Source organism: Mustela lutreola, chromosome 14, assembly GCF_030435805.1.
Source record: "Mustela lutreola isolate mMusLut2 chromosome 14, mMusLut2.pri, whole genome shotgun sequence".
In the NCBI taxonomy this organism is placed as follows: domain Eukaryota; kingdom Metazoa; phylum Chordata; class Mammalia; order Carnivora; family Mustelidae; genus Mustela; species Mustela lutreola.
The window spans coordinates 28101837-28116225 of record NC_081303.1 but is presented as its reverse complement, the minus strand read 5'-3'; positions in this window follow the sequence as shown (position 1 = coordinate 28116225).

Here is a 14389-nt window from a genome sequence, read left to right as displayed (position 1 = left end):
GGAGCGAAATACTCTTTGCCCTAGCATTCCCTCTGCCTGAGAGAGAAGCATGGTAACACACGTCTCTCACCGCGCTCCCCAGGAGCAAGTGTGTGGAAGGTGCCGCACGCCGCCCCCGGGGAAGAGAAGGAACGTTGGCCTTGGGGTCGGGAAACGCTCGGGAAGCAGGAGAGCGTGCCGTGGCACGAATAGCAGGCCTGTTGCAAGCCAAGTTTCCCCCGCTCCCTGTCCGGAGAGAAGGAAGCCTGGCTGCTAAGGAGACATGAGGGGAAGACTAGGGCAGGGGCGCATGCTCCACTCCGAGGAAGGAGTCTGGGCAGAAGGCAGGCCTGTCCTGTGCCTCTGGTCCCAAGGGGCCAGCATCTCCTTGGCCACCTGTGCCAAGGGCAGACGGGTTTGCCCCCAAAGGCCAAACCAGAACTCGCAGAAACAACCCCACGGAGAAACGTGTAGAGAGATGCCGTCTTCCCCCAAGTATGGCAGCGTTGTGTGTGGCAGGGGGTTTGCCTGGGAAGGAGTGGAGACAGTCCCCCACAGTTCCCCATCCCAGTGCACGGGCCGTGTGCAGGGATCCTGTCGCCTCCCCTCTCCTGTGGTGAAGAGAGTGGCCTAGACCCCGAGTCTGCCTGAGCGCCAGAGCCAAAGGTAAAACCTTACATACGCCACTAGATGGTAATAGGCATAGAGTGCCGTGCTAGGCCACGCACGCTGCTGCAGGGTTGTGACTGTGTCTGCTTAGTTCGGCTTAGCAAGGTGAACGGTGGGCGCGAACTTGGAGCCCGGGAAAGCTAGGCCCAAGAGGCACCAGCTCTCCCGCGGCTCTTATTCCCTGCCGCGACAGAGCGAACGACCAAAGCCTGGCTGAGGAAGCAGCAGGGAAGTGTGGTACGCGCCAAGCTGAAAACCTCTGCGAAAGCACAGCAGTCCCTGGCAAGTCAGAGTCGGTTCTGTGGGCTGCTTTTGTTGCTAGCCTTAGCCTAGTATTCACAGCACGATGGGAGAAACCCGCATAGAGCGAAAGCCTCTCTGCCAGGCATCCCCTCTGGGAAAGCACAGCATTCTTTGGGAAATCAGAGTCCGGTCTGTGGGATGCTGCCTGCTGCTTGCCGGAGCTAGTCTCCACAACACGGTGTAGTAAACGCACATGGAGCGAAATCCTCTTTGCCTGGGCACCCCTCTGCCTGAGAGAGAAGTGCGGTGGCACCGTGGAAGGAGCACGAAGGAAAGGGACACGTCTGTCACTGCAGAGCGACGGAAGCCTGGCTGCTAAGGAGACACGAGGGGAAGTTTAGGGCAGGGGAAAGGGCTCCACTCTGAGGAAGGAGTCATGACAGAAAGCATGCCTGTCCTGAGCCTTTGGGCCCAAGGAGCCAGCAACTCCTTGGCCACCTGTCCGTGGTGGAGACATAGGCTTGCCACCAGGCGCCTTCACTGAACTCGAGAAACAACTCCCAGAAAGAACTGGCCATCAGATGCCGTCTTCCTCCAGGATGTGGAAGCTTGGAGGAGACATGGGTTTAAGGGGAAGGAGTGGGGACATTCCCCCAAAGCTCCCAATTCAGTGCACGGGCGATGTGCAAGGATCCTGTCACCTCTCCTTTCCTGTGGGTAAACCACTGGCCTAGTCCGCGAGTCCGCCTGAGTGCCAGAGTAAAAGGCCTAGCAATGCCTAACCCGGGAGATGGTAGTGTTCATACAGTGCCATCCTAGGCTACTGCTCGGTTGTGGCTGTGTCTGCTTAGTTCGGCCTGGCAGGATGAACCCAGGACGCAAACATGGAGCCCGGGAAACAAGGCCCAAGAGACACCAGCTCTCCCGCAGCTCTTCTTCCCTGACGCGACTGAAGCCTTGCTGAGGAAGCAGCGGCGAACTGCTGTTTGCTCCAAGCCAAAGCCTCTACGAAAGCACAGCATTCGCTGAGAAATGTTCTGCGGGCTGCTGCTGCTTGCCTGAGCCCAGTCTCTTGGTGGAGAATTCCGCAAACAACGAGGCCTCGTGCCGGGGCGTCTCTCGTGGGAAAGCACAGCATTCGTTGGGAAATCAGAGTTGGGTTTGGGGATGCTGCTGCTGCTTGCCTGAGCTAGTCTCCGCAGCATGGTGGAGGATACTCCCATGGAGCGAAATACTCTTTGCCCACTATCCCCTCTGCCTGAGAGATTAGCGTGGTCGTACACGTCTGACACCGCGCTCCCCAGGAGCAAGTGTGGGGAAGGCGCAGCACGCCGCCCCAGGGGAAGACAAGGAGCCATTGGCCGTGGGGTCGGGAAACGCTCGGGAAGCAGGATAGCCTGCCGTGGCACGAACTACAGGCCAGAGGCAAGACAAGTGTCCCCCGCTCCCTGTGCGGAGAGATGGAAGCCTGGCTGCTAAGGAGACATGAGGAGACGACTAGGGCAGGGGCGCGTGCTCCTCTCTGAGGAAGGAGTCTGGGCAGAAGGCAGGTCTGTCCTGTGCTTCTGGTCCCAAGGGGACAGCATCTTCTTGGCAACCTTTCCCAAGGGCAGATTTGGGCTTGCCCCCAGGTGCCATACCGGGAACTCGCAGAAACAACCCCATGGAGAAACGGGCAGACAGATGCCGTCTTCCACCAAGATGTGGTAGCGTTGCGGGTGGCAGGGGGTGTGCCGGGGAAGGAGTGGAGACAGTCCCCCACTGTTCCCATCCCAGTGCACGGGCCGTGTGCAGGAATCCTGTCGCCTCCTCCCTCCTTTGGTGAAGGAACTGGCCTAGACCCCGAGACTGCCTGAGCGCCGGGGCAAAGGGCAGACCCCTACCTAAGCCAGGAGATGGTAATAGGCATAGAGTGCCATGGTAGGCCACGCACGCTACGGCAGGGTTGTGACTGTGTCTGCTTAGTTCGGCTTAGCAAGTTGAACCCTGGGCGCGACCTTGGAGCTCGGGAAAGCAAGGCCCAAGAGGCACCGGCTCTTCCGCGGCTCTTATTCCCTGCCGCGACAGAGCGAACGACCAAAGCCTGGCTGAGGAAGCAGCAGGGAAGTGTGGTTCGCGCCAAGCTGAAAACCTCTGCGAAAGCGCAGCAGTCCCTGGCAAGTCAGAGTCGGTTCTGTGGGCTGCTTTTGTTGCTAGCCTTAGCCTAGTATTCACATCACGATGGGAGAAACCCGCATAGAGAGAAAGCCTCTCTGCCGGGCATCCCCTCTGGGAAAGCACAGCATTCTTTGGGAAATCAGAGTCGGTTCTGTCGGATGCTGCCTGCTGCTTGTCGGAGCTAGTCTCCAGAGCACGGTGTAATAAAGCCGCAAAGAGCGAAATCCTCTTTGCCTGGGCATCCCCTCTGCCTGAGAGAGAAGCGCTGTGGCGCCTGGGGAAAGAGCCTATAAAAAGGCACACTTCTGTCACTGCAGAGCGACGGAAGCCTGGCTGCTAAGGAGACACGAGGGGAAGATTAGGGCAGGGGAAAGGGCTCCACTCTGAGGAAGGAGTCTGTGCAGAAAGCATGCCTGTCCTGAGCCTTTGGACTCAAACAGCCAGCAACTCCTTGGCCACCTGTCCGTGGTGGAGACATGGGCTTGCCACCAGGCGACTACCCTGAACTGGAGAAACAACTCCCAGAAAGAACACGCCATCATATGCTGTCTTCCTCCAAGATGTCGAAGCTTGGAGGAGGCACGTGGTTTAAGGGTAGGAGTGGGAACAGTTCACCAAAACTCCCTATTCAATGCATGGGCGGTGTTCAGGGATCCTGTCACCTCTCCTTTCCAGGTTGGGAAAGCACTGGTCTAGCCCGCGAGTCTGCCAGAGCGCCAGAGTAAAAGGCCTAGCGATGCCTACACCGGGAGATGGTAGTGTGAATAGAGTGCCATCCTAGGCTACGCACGCTACTGCACGGTTGTGGCTGTGTCTGCTTAGTTCGGCCTGGCAGGGTGAACCCAGGACGCAAACATGGAGCCCGGGAAAGCAAGGCGCAAGAGGCACCAGCTCTCCCGCAGCTCTTCTTCCCTGATGTGACAGCTTTCCTGAGGAAGCAGCGGCGAAGTGTTGTTCGCTCCAAGCCAAAACCTCTGCGAAAGCAGACCATTCGCAGAGAAATATTCTGTGGGCTGCTGCTGCTTGCCTGAGCACAGTCTCGCGGTGGGAGAAACCCGCATACAGTGAAAGCCTTTTTGCGTGGGCATCTCCCCTGGGAAAGCAAGGTATTCATTGGGAAATCAGAGTGGGGTTAGGGGATGCCGCTGCTGCTTGCCTGAGCTAGTCTCCACAGCACGGTGGAAGATACCCGCATGGAGCGAAATACTCTTTGCCCTAGCATTCCCTCTGCCTGAGAGAGAAGCATGGTAACACACGTCTCTCACCGCGCTCCCCAGGAGCAAGTGTGTGGAAGGTGCCGCACGCCGCCCCCGGGGAAGAGAAGGAACGTTGGCCTTGGGGTCGGGAAACGCTCGGGAAGCAGCAGACCGTGCCGTGGCACGAATAGCAGGCCTGTTGCAAGCCAAGTTTCCCCCGCTCCCTGTGCGGCGAGATGGAAGCCTGGCTGCTAACGAGACATGAGGAGACGACTAGGGCAGAGGCGCGTGCTCCACTCTCAGGAAGGAGGCTGGGCAGAAGGCAGGCCTGTCCTGTGCCTCTAGTCCCAAGGGGACAGCATCTTCTTGGCAACCTGACCCAAGGGCAGATTTGGGCTTGCCCCCATGTGCCATTCAAGGAACTCGCAGAAACAACCCCATGGAGAAACGGGCAGACAGATGCCGTCTTCCACCAAGATATGGTAGCGTTGTGGGTGGCAGGGGGTGTGCCGGGGAAGGAGTGGCGACAGTCCCCCTCAGTTCCCCATCTCAGTGCACGGGCCGTGTGCAGGAATCCTGTCGCCTCCTCCCTCCTTTGTTGAAGGTACTGGCCTAGACCCCGAGACTGCCTGAGCGCCGGGGCAAAGGGCAGACCCCTACCTAAGCCAGGAGATGGTAATAGGCATAGAGTGCCATGCTAGGCCACGCACGCTACTGCAGGGTTGTGACTGTGTCTGCCTAGTTCGGCTTAGCAAGTTGAACCCTGGGCGTGAACTTGGAGCTCGGGAAAGCAAGGCCCAAGAGGCACCAGCTCTTCCGAGGCTCTTATTCCCTGCCGCGACAGAGAGAACGACCAAAGCCTGGCTGAGGAAGCAGCAGGGTAATGTGGTTCGTGCCAAGCTGAAAACCTCTGTGAAAGCACAGCATTCCCTGGCAAATCAGAGTCGGTTCTGTGGGCTGCTTTTGTTGCTAGCCTTAGCCTAGTATTCACAGCACGATGGGAGAAACCCGCATAGAGCGAAAGCCTCTCTGCTGGGCATCCCCTCTGGGAAAGCACAGCATTCTGTGGGAAATCAGAGTCCGGTCTGTGGGATGCTGCCTGCTGCTTGCCGGAGCTAGTCTCCACAACACGGTGTAGTAAACCCGCATGGAGCGAAATCCTCTTTGCCTGGGCACCCCTCTGCCTGAGAGAGAAGTGCGGTAGCACCGTGGATGGAGCACGAAGGAAAGGGACACGTCTGTCACTGCAGAGCGACGGAAGCCTGGCTGCTAAGGAGACACGAGGGGAAGTTTAGGGCAGGGAAAAGGGCTCCACTCTGAGGAAGGAGTCATGACAGAAAGCATGCCTGTCCTGAGCCTTTGGGCCCAAGGAGCCAGCAACTCCTTGGCCACCTGTCCGTGGTGGAGACATGGGCTTGCCACCAGGCGCCTTCACTGAACTCGAGAAACAACTCCCAGAAAGAACTGGCCATCAGATGCCGTCTTCCTCCAGGATGTGGAAGCTTGGAGGAGGCATGGGTTTAAGGGGAAGTTGTGGGGACATTCCCCCAAAGCTCCCTATTCAGTGCACGTGCGATGTGCAAGGATCCTGTCACCTCTCCTTTCCTGTGGGTAAACCACTGGCCTAGTCCGCGAGTCCGCCTGAGTGCCAGAGTAAAAGGCCTAGTAATGCCTACACCGGGAGATGGTAGTGTGCATACAGTGCCATCCTAGGCTACTGCTCGTTTGTGGCTGTGTCTGCTTAGTTCGGCCTGGCAGGATGAACCCAGGACGCAAACATGGAGCCCGGGAAACAAGGCCCAAGAGACACGAGCTCTCCCGCAGCTCTTCTTGCCTGACGCGACTGAAGCCTTGCTGAGGAAGCAGCGGCGAAGTGCTGTTTGCTCCAAGCCAAAGCCTCTGCGAAAGCACAGCATTCGCTGAGAAAAGTTCTGCGGGCTGCTGCTGCTTTCCTGAGCCCAGTCTCTTGGTGGGAGAATTCCGCAAACAGCGAGGCCTCTTTGCAGGGGCGACTCCCGTGGGAAAGCACAGCATTCGCTGGGAAATCAGAGTTGGGTTTGGGAATGCTGCTGCTGCTTGCCTGAGCTAGTCTCCGCAGCACGTTGGAAGATACTCCCATGGAGCGAAATACTCTTTGCCTTAGCATCCCCTCTGCCTGAGAGATTAGCGTGGTCGCACACGTCTGTCACCGCGCTCCCCAGGAGCAAGTGTGGGGAAGGCGCTGCGCGCCGCACCAGGGGAGGACAAGGAGCCATTGGCCTTGGGGTCGGGAAACGCTCGGGAAGCAGGATAGCCTGCCGTGGCACGAACTGCTGGCCAGAGGCAAGACAAGTGTCCCCCGCTCCCTGTGCGGAGAGATGGAAGCCTGGCTGCTAAGGAGACATGAGGAGACGACTAGGGCAGAGGCGCGTGCTCCACTTTCAGGAAGGAGGCTGGGCAGAAGGCAGGCCTGTCCTGTGCCTCTGGTCCCAAGGGGACAGCATCTTCTTGGCAACCTATCCCAAGGGCAGATTTGGGCTTGCCCCCAGGTGCCATTCACGGAACTCGCAGAAACAACACCATGGAGAAACGGGCAGACAGATGCCGTCTTCCACCAAGATGTGGTAGCGTTGTGGGTGGCAGGGGGTGTGCCGGGGAAGGAGTGGAGACAGTCCCCCACAGTTCCCCATCCCAGTGCACGGGCCGTGTGCAGGAATCCTGTCGCCTCCTCCCTCCTTTGATGAAGGCACCGGCCTAGACCCCGAGACTGCCTGAGCGCCGGGGAAAAGGGCAGACCCCTACCTAAGCCAGGAGATGGTAATAGGCATAGAGTGCCATGCTAGGCCACGCACGCTACTGCAGGGTTGTGTCTGTGTCTGCTTAGTTCGGCTTAGCAAGTTGAACCCTGGGCGCGAACTTGGAGCTCGGGAAAGCAAGGCCCAAGAGGCACCAGCTCTTCCGCGGCTCTTATTCCCTGACGCGACAGAGAGAACGACCAAAGCCTGGCTGAGGAAGCAGCAGGGTACTGTGGTTCGCGCCAAGCTGAAAACATCTGTGAAAGCAGAGCAGTCCCTGGCAAATCAGAGTCGGTTCTGTGGGCTGCTTTTGTTGCTAGCCTTAGCCTAGTATTCACATCACGATGGGAGAAACCCGCATAGAGCGAAAGCCTCTCTGCCAGGGCATCCCCTCTGGGAAATCACAGCATTCTTTGGGAAACCAGAGTCGGTTCTGTGCGATGCTGCCTGCTGCTTGTCGGAGCTAGTCTCCAGAGCACGGTGTAATAAACCCGCATAGAGCGAAATCCTCTTTGCCTGGGAATCCCCTCTGCCTGAGAGAGAAGCGCTGTGGCGCCTGGGGAAAGAGCCTAAAGGAAAGGCACACTTCTGTCACTACAGAGCGACGGAAGCCTGCCTGCTAAGGAGACTCGAGGGGAAGATTAGGGCAGGGGAAAGGGCTACACTCTGAGGAAGGTGTCTGGGCAGAAAGCATGCCTGTCCTGAGCCTTTGGGCCAAAGAGCCAGCAGCTCCTTGGCCACCTGTCCGTGGTGGAGACATGGGCTTGCCACCAGGCGCCTACCCTGAACTGGAGAAACAACTCCCAGAAAGAACACGCCATCATATGCTGTCTTCCTCCAGGATGTCGAAGCTTAGAGGAGGCACGTGGTTTAAGGGTAGGAGTGGGAACAGTTCACCAAAGCTCCCTATTCAATGCATGGGCGGTGTTCAGGGATCCTGTCACCTCTCCTTTCCAGGTTGGGAAAGCACTGGTCTAGCCCGCGAGTCTGCCAGAGCGCCAGAGTAAAAGGCCTAGCGATGCCTACACCGGGAGATGGTAGTGTGAATAGAGTGCCATCCTAGGCTACGCAAGCTATTGCACGGTTGTGGCTGTGTCTGCTTAGTTCGGCCTGGCAGGGTGAACCCAGGACGCAAACATGGAGCCCGGGAAAGCACGGCGCAAGAGGCACCAGCTCTCCCGCAGCTCTTCTTCCCTGATGTGACAGCTTTCCTGAGGAAGCAGCGGCGAAGTGTTGTTCGCTCCAAGCCAAAACCTCTGCGAAAGCAGACCATTCGCAGAGAAATATTCTGTGGGCTGCTGCTGCTTGCCTGAGCACAGTCTCGCGGTGGGAGAAACCCGCATACAGTGAAAGCCTTTTTGCGTGGGAATCTCCCCTGAAAGCAATGTATTCATTGGGAAATCAGAGTGGGGTTAGGGGATGCCACTGCTACTTGCCTGAGCTAGTCTCCACAGCACGGTGGAAGATACCCGCATGGAGTGAAATACTCTTTGCCCAAGCATTCCCTCTGCCTGAGAGAGAAGCATGGTAACACACGTCTCTCACCACGCTCCCCAGGAGCAAGTGTGTGGAAGGTGCCGCACGCCGCCCCCGGGGAAGAGAAGGAACGTTGGCCTTGGGGTCGGGAAACGCTCGGGAAGCAGGATAGCGTGCCGTGGCACGAAAAGCAGGCCTGTTGCAAGCCAAATTTCCCCCGCTCCCTGTCCGGAGAGAAGGAAGCCTGGCTGCTAAGGAGACATGACGGGATGACTAGGGCACGAGCGCATGCTCCACTCCGAGGAAGGAGTCTGGGCAGAAGGCAGGCCTGTCCTGTGCCTCTGGTCCCAAGGGGCCAGCATCTCCTTGGCCACCTGTGCCAAGGGCAGACGGGTTTGCCCCCAGAGGCCAAACCAGAACTCGCAGAAACAACCCCACGGAGAAACGGGTAGAGAGATGCCGTCTTCCCCCAAGATATGGCAGCGTTGTGTGTGGCAGGGGGTTTGCCTGGGAAGGAGTGGAGACAGTCCCCCACAGTTCCCCATCCCAGTGCAGGGGCCGTGTGGAGGGATCCTGTCGCCTCCCCTCTCCTGTGGTGAAGAGAGTGGCCTAGACCCCGAGTCTGCCTGAGCACCAGAGCCAAAGGTAAAACCTTACATACGCCACTAGATGGTAATAGGCATAGAGTGCCATGCTAGGCCACGCACGCTGCTGCAGGGTTGGGACTGTGTCTGCTTAGTTCGGCTTAGCAAGGTGAACCGTGGGCGCGAACTTGGAGCCCGTGAAAGCAAGGCCCAAGAGGCACCAGCTCTCCCGCGGCTCTTATTCCCTGCCGCGACAGAGCGAACGACCCAAGCCTGGCTGAGGAAGCAGCAGGGAAGTGTGGTTCCCGCCAAGCTGAAAACCTCTGCGAAAGCACAGCAGTCCCTGGCAAGTCAGAGTCGGATCTGTGGGCTGCTTTTGTTGCTAGCCTTAGCCTAGTATTTACAGCACGATGGGAGAAACCCGCATAGAGCGAAAGCCTCTCTGCCGGGCATCCCCTCTGGGAAAGCACAGCATTCTGTGGGAAATCAGAGTCCGATCTGTGGGATGCTGCCTGCTGCTTGCCGGAGTTAGTCTCCACAACACGGTGTAGTAAACCCGCATGGAGTGAAATCCTCTTTGCCTGGGCACCCCTCTGCCTGAGAGAGAAGCGCGGTGGCACCTGTGGAAGGAGCACGAAGGAAAGGGACACGTCTGTCACTGCAGAGCGACGGAAGCCTGGCTTCTAAGGAGACACGAGGGGAAGTTTAGGGCAGGGGAAAGGGCTCCATTCTGAGGAAGGAGTCATGACAGAAAGCATGCCTGTCCTGAGCCTTTGGGCCCAAGGAGCCAGCAACTCCTTGGCCACCTGTCCGTGGTGGAGACATGGGCTTGCCACCAGGCGCCTTCACTGAACTCGAGAAACAACTCCCAGAAAGAACTGGCCATCAGATGCCGTCTTCCTCCAGGATGTGGAAGCTTGGAGGAGGCATGGGTTTAAGGGGAAGGAGTGGGGACATTCCCCCAAAGCTCCCTATTCAGTGCACGGGCGATGTGCAAGGATCCTGTCACCTCTCCTTTCCTGTGGGTAAACCACTGGCCTAGTCCGCGAGTCCGCCTGAGTGCCAGAGTAAAAGGCCTAGCAATGCCTACACCGGGAGATGGTAGTGTGCATACAGTGCCATCCTAGGCTACTGCTCGTTTGTGGCTGTGTCTGCTTAGTTCGGCCTGGCAGGGTGAACCCAGGACGCGAACATGGAGCCCGGGAAAGCAAGGCGCAAGAGGCACCAGCTCTCCCGCAGCTCTTCGTCCCTGATGTGACAGCTTTCCTGAGGAAGCAGCGGCGAAGTGTTTTTCGCTCCAAGCCAAAACCTCTGCGAAAGCAGACCATTCGCAGAGAAATATTCTGTGGGCTGCTGCTGCTTGCCTGAGCACAGTCTCGCGGTGGGAGAAACCCGCATACAGTGAAAGCCTTTTTGCGTGGGAATCTCCCCTGAAAGCAATGTATTCATTGGGAAATCAGAGTGGGGTTAGGGGATGCCACTGCTACTTGCCTGAGCTAGTCTCCACAGCACGGTGGAAGATACCCGCATGGAGTGAAATACTCTTTGCCCAAGCATTCCCTCTGCCTGAGAGAGAAGCATGGTAACACACGTCTCTCACCACGCTCCCCAGGAGCAAGTGTGTGGAAGGTGCCGCACGCCGGCCCCGGGGAAGAGAAGGAACGTTGGCCTTGGGGTCGGGAAACGCTCGGGAAGCAGGAGAGCGTGCCGTGGCACGAAAAGCAGGCCTGTTGCAAGCCAAATTTCCCCCGCTCCCTGTCCGGAGAGAAGGAAGCCTGGCTGCTAAGGAGACATGACGGGATGACTAGGGCACGAGCGCATGCTCCACTCCGAGGAAGGAGTCTGGGCAGAAGGCAGGCCTGTCCTGTGCCTCTGGTCCCAAGGGGGCAGCATCTCCTTGGCCACCTGTGCCAAGGGCAGACGGGTTTGCCCCCAGAGGCCAAACCAGAACTCGCAGAAACAACCCCACGGAGAAACGGGTAGAGAGATGCCGTCTTCCCCCAAGATATGGCAGCGTTGTGTGTGGCAGGGGGTTTGCCTGGGAAGGAGTGGAGACAGTCCCCCACAGTTCCCCATCCCAGTGCAGGGGCCGTGTGGAGGGATCCTGTCGCCTCCCCTCTCCTGTGGTGAAGAGAGTGGCCTAGACCCCGAGTCTGCCTGAGCGCCAGAGCCAAAGGTAAAACCTTACATACGCCACTAGATGGTAATAGGCATAGAGTGCCATGCTAGGCCACGCACGCTGCTGCAGGGTTGGGACTGTGTCTGCTTAGTTCGGCTTAGCAAGGTGAACCGTGGGCGCGAACTTGGAGCCCGGGAAAGCAAGGCCCAAGAGGCACCAGCTCTCCCGCGGCTCTTATTCCCTGCCGCGACAGAGCGAACGACCCAAGCCTGGCTGAGGAAGCAGCAGGGAAGTGTGGTTCCCGCCAAGCTGAAAACCTCTGCGAAAGCACAGCAGTCCCTGGCAAGTCAGAGTCGGATCTGTGGGCTGCTTTTGTTGCTAGCCTTAGCCTAGTATTCACAGCACGATGGGAGAAACCCGCATAGAGCGAAAGCCTCTCTGCCGGGCATCCCCTCTGGGAAAGCACAGCATTCTGTGGGAAATCAGAGTCCGATCTGTGGGATGCTGCCTGCTGCTTGCCGGAGTTAGTCTCCACAACACGGTGTAGTAAACCCGCATGGAGTGAAATCCTCTTTGCCTGGGCACCCCTCTGCCTGAGAGAGAAGCGCGGTGGCACCTGTGGAAGGAGCACGAAGGAAAGGGACACGTCTGTCACTGCAGAGCGACGGAAGCCTGGCTTCTAAGGAGACACGAGGGGAAGTTTAGGGCAGGGGAAAGGGCTCCACTCTGAGGAAGGAGTCATGACAGAAAGCATGCCTGTCCTGAGCCTTTGGGCCCAAGGAGCCAGCAACTCCTTGGCCACCTGTCCGTGGTGGAGACATGGGCTTGCCACCAGGCGCCTTCACTGAACTCGAGAAACAACTCCCAGAAAGAATTGGCCATCAGATGCCGTCTTCCTCCAGGATGTGGAAGCTTGGAGGAGGCATGGGTTTAAGGGGAAGGAGTGGGGACATTCCCCCAAAGCTCCCTATTCAGTGCACGGGCGATGTGCAAGGATCCTGTCACCTCTCCTTTCCTGTGGGTAAACCACTGGCCTAGTCCGCGAGTCTGCCTGAGTGCCAGAGTAAAAGGCCTAGCAATGCCTACACCGGGAGATGGTAGTGTGCATACAGTGCCATCCTAGGCTACTGCTCGGTTGTGGCTGTGTCTGCTTAGTTCGGCCTGGCAGGATGAACCCAGGACGCAAACATGGAGCCCGGGAAACAAGGCCCAAGAGACACCAGCTCTCCCGCAGCTCTTCTTGCCTGACGCGACTGAAGCCTTGCTGAGGAAGCAGCGGCGAAGTGCTGTTTGCTCCAAGCCAAAGCCTCTGCGAAAGCACAGCATTCGCTGAGAAAAGTTCTGCGGGCTGCTGCTGCTTGCCTGAGCCCAGTCTCTTGGTGGGAGAATTCCGCAAACAGCGAGGCCTCTTTGCCGGGGCGTCTCCCGTGGGAAAGCACAGCATTCGTTGGGAAATCAGAGTTGTGTTTGGGGATGCTGCTGCTGCTTGCCTGAGCTAGTCTCCGCAGCACGTTGGAAGATACTCCCATGGAGCGAAATACTCTTTGCCCTAGCATGCCCTCTGCCTGAGAGATTAGCGTGGTCGCACACGTCTGTCACCGCGCTCCCCAGGAGCAAGTGTGGGGAAGGCGCTGCACGCCACACCAGGGGAGGACAAGGAGCCATTGGCCTTGGGGTCGGGAAACGCTCGGGAAGCAGGATAGCCTGCCGTGGCACGAACTGCAGGCCAGAGGCAAGACAAGTGTCCCCCGCTCCCTGTGCGGAGAGATGGAAGCCTGGCTGCTAAGGAGACATGAGGTGACGACTAGGGCAGAGGCGCGTGCTCCACTTTCAGGAAGGAGGCTGGGCAGAAGGCAGGCCTGTCCTGTGCCTCTGGTCCCAAGGGGACAGCATCTTCTTGGCAACCTATCCCAAGGGCAGATTTGGGCTTGCCCCCAGGTGCCATTCACGGAACTCGCAGAAACAACACCATGGAGAAACGGGCAGACAGATGCCGTCTTCCACCAAGATGTGGTAGCGTTGTGGGTGGCAGGGGGTGTGCCGGGGAAGGAGTGGAGACAGTCCCCCACAGTTCCCCATCCCAGTGCACGGGCCGTGTGCAGGAATCCTGTCGCCTCCTCCCTCCTTTGATGAAGGCACCGGCCTAGACCCCGAGACTGCCTGAGCGCCGGGGAAAAGGGCAGACCCCTACCTAAGCCAGGAGATGGTAATAGGCATAGAGTGCCATGCTAGGCCACGCACGCTACTGCAGGGTTGTGTCTGTGTCTGCTTAGTTCGGCTTAGCAAGTTGAACCCTGGGCGCGAACTTGGAGCTCGGGAAAGCAAGGCCCAAGAGGCACCAGCTCTTCCGCGGCTCTTATTCCCTGACGCGACTGAGAGAACGACCAAAGCCTGGCTGAGGAAGCAGCAGGGTACTGTGGTTCGCGCCAAGCTGAAAACCTCTGTGAAAGCAGAGCAGTCCCTGGCAAATCAGAGTCGGTTCTGTGGGCTGCTTTTGTTGCTAGCCTTAGCCTAGTATTCACATCACGATGGGAGAAACCCGCATAGAGCGAAAGCCTCTCTGCCAGGGCATCCCCTCTGGGAATTCACAGCATTCTTTGGGAAATCAGAGTCGGTTCTGTGCGATGCTGCCTGCTGCTTGTCGGAGCTAGTCTCCAGAGCACGGTGTAATAAACCCGCATAGAGCGAAATCCTCTTTGCCTGGGCATCCCCTCTGCCTGAGAGAGAAGCGCTGTGGCGCCTGGGGAAAGAGCCTAAAGGAAAGGCACACTTCTGTCACTACAGAGCGACGGAAGCCTGCCTGCTAAGGAGACACGAGGGGAAGATTAGGGCAGGGGAAAGGACTACACTCTGAGGAAGGTGTCTGGGCAGAAAGCATGCCTGTCCTGAGCCTTTGGGCCAAACATCCAGCAGCTCCTTGGCCACCTGTCCGTGGTGGAGACATGGGCTTGCCACCAGGCGCCTATGCTGAACTGGAGAAACAACACCCAGAAAGAACACGCCATCATATGCTGTCTTCCTCCAGGATGTCGAAGCTTATAGGAGGCACGTGGTTTAAGGGTAGGAGTGGGAACAGTTCACCAAAGCTCCCTATTCAATGCATGGGCGGTGTTCAGGGATCCTGTCACCTCTCCTTTCCAGGTTGGGAAAGCACTGGTCTAGCCCGCGAGTCTGCCAGAGCGCCAGAGTAAA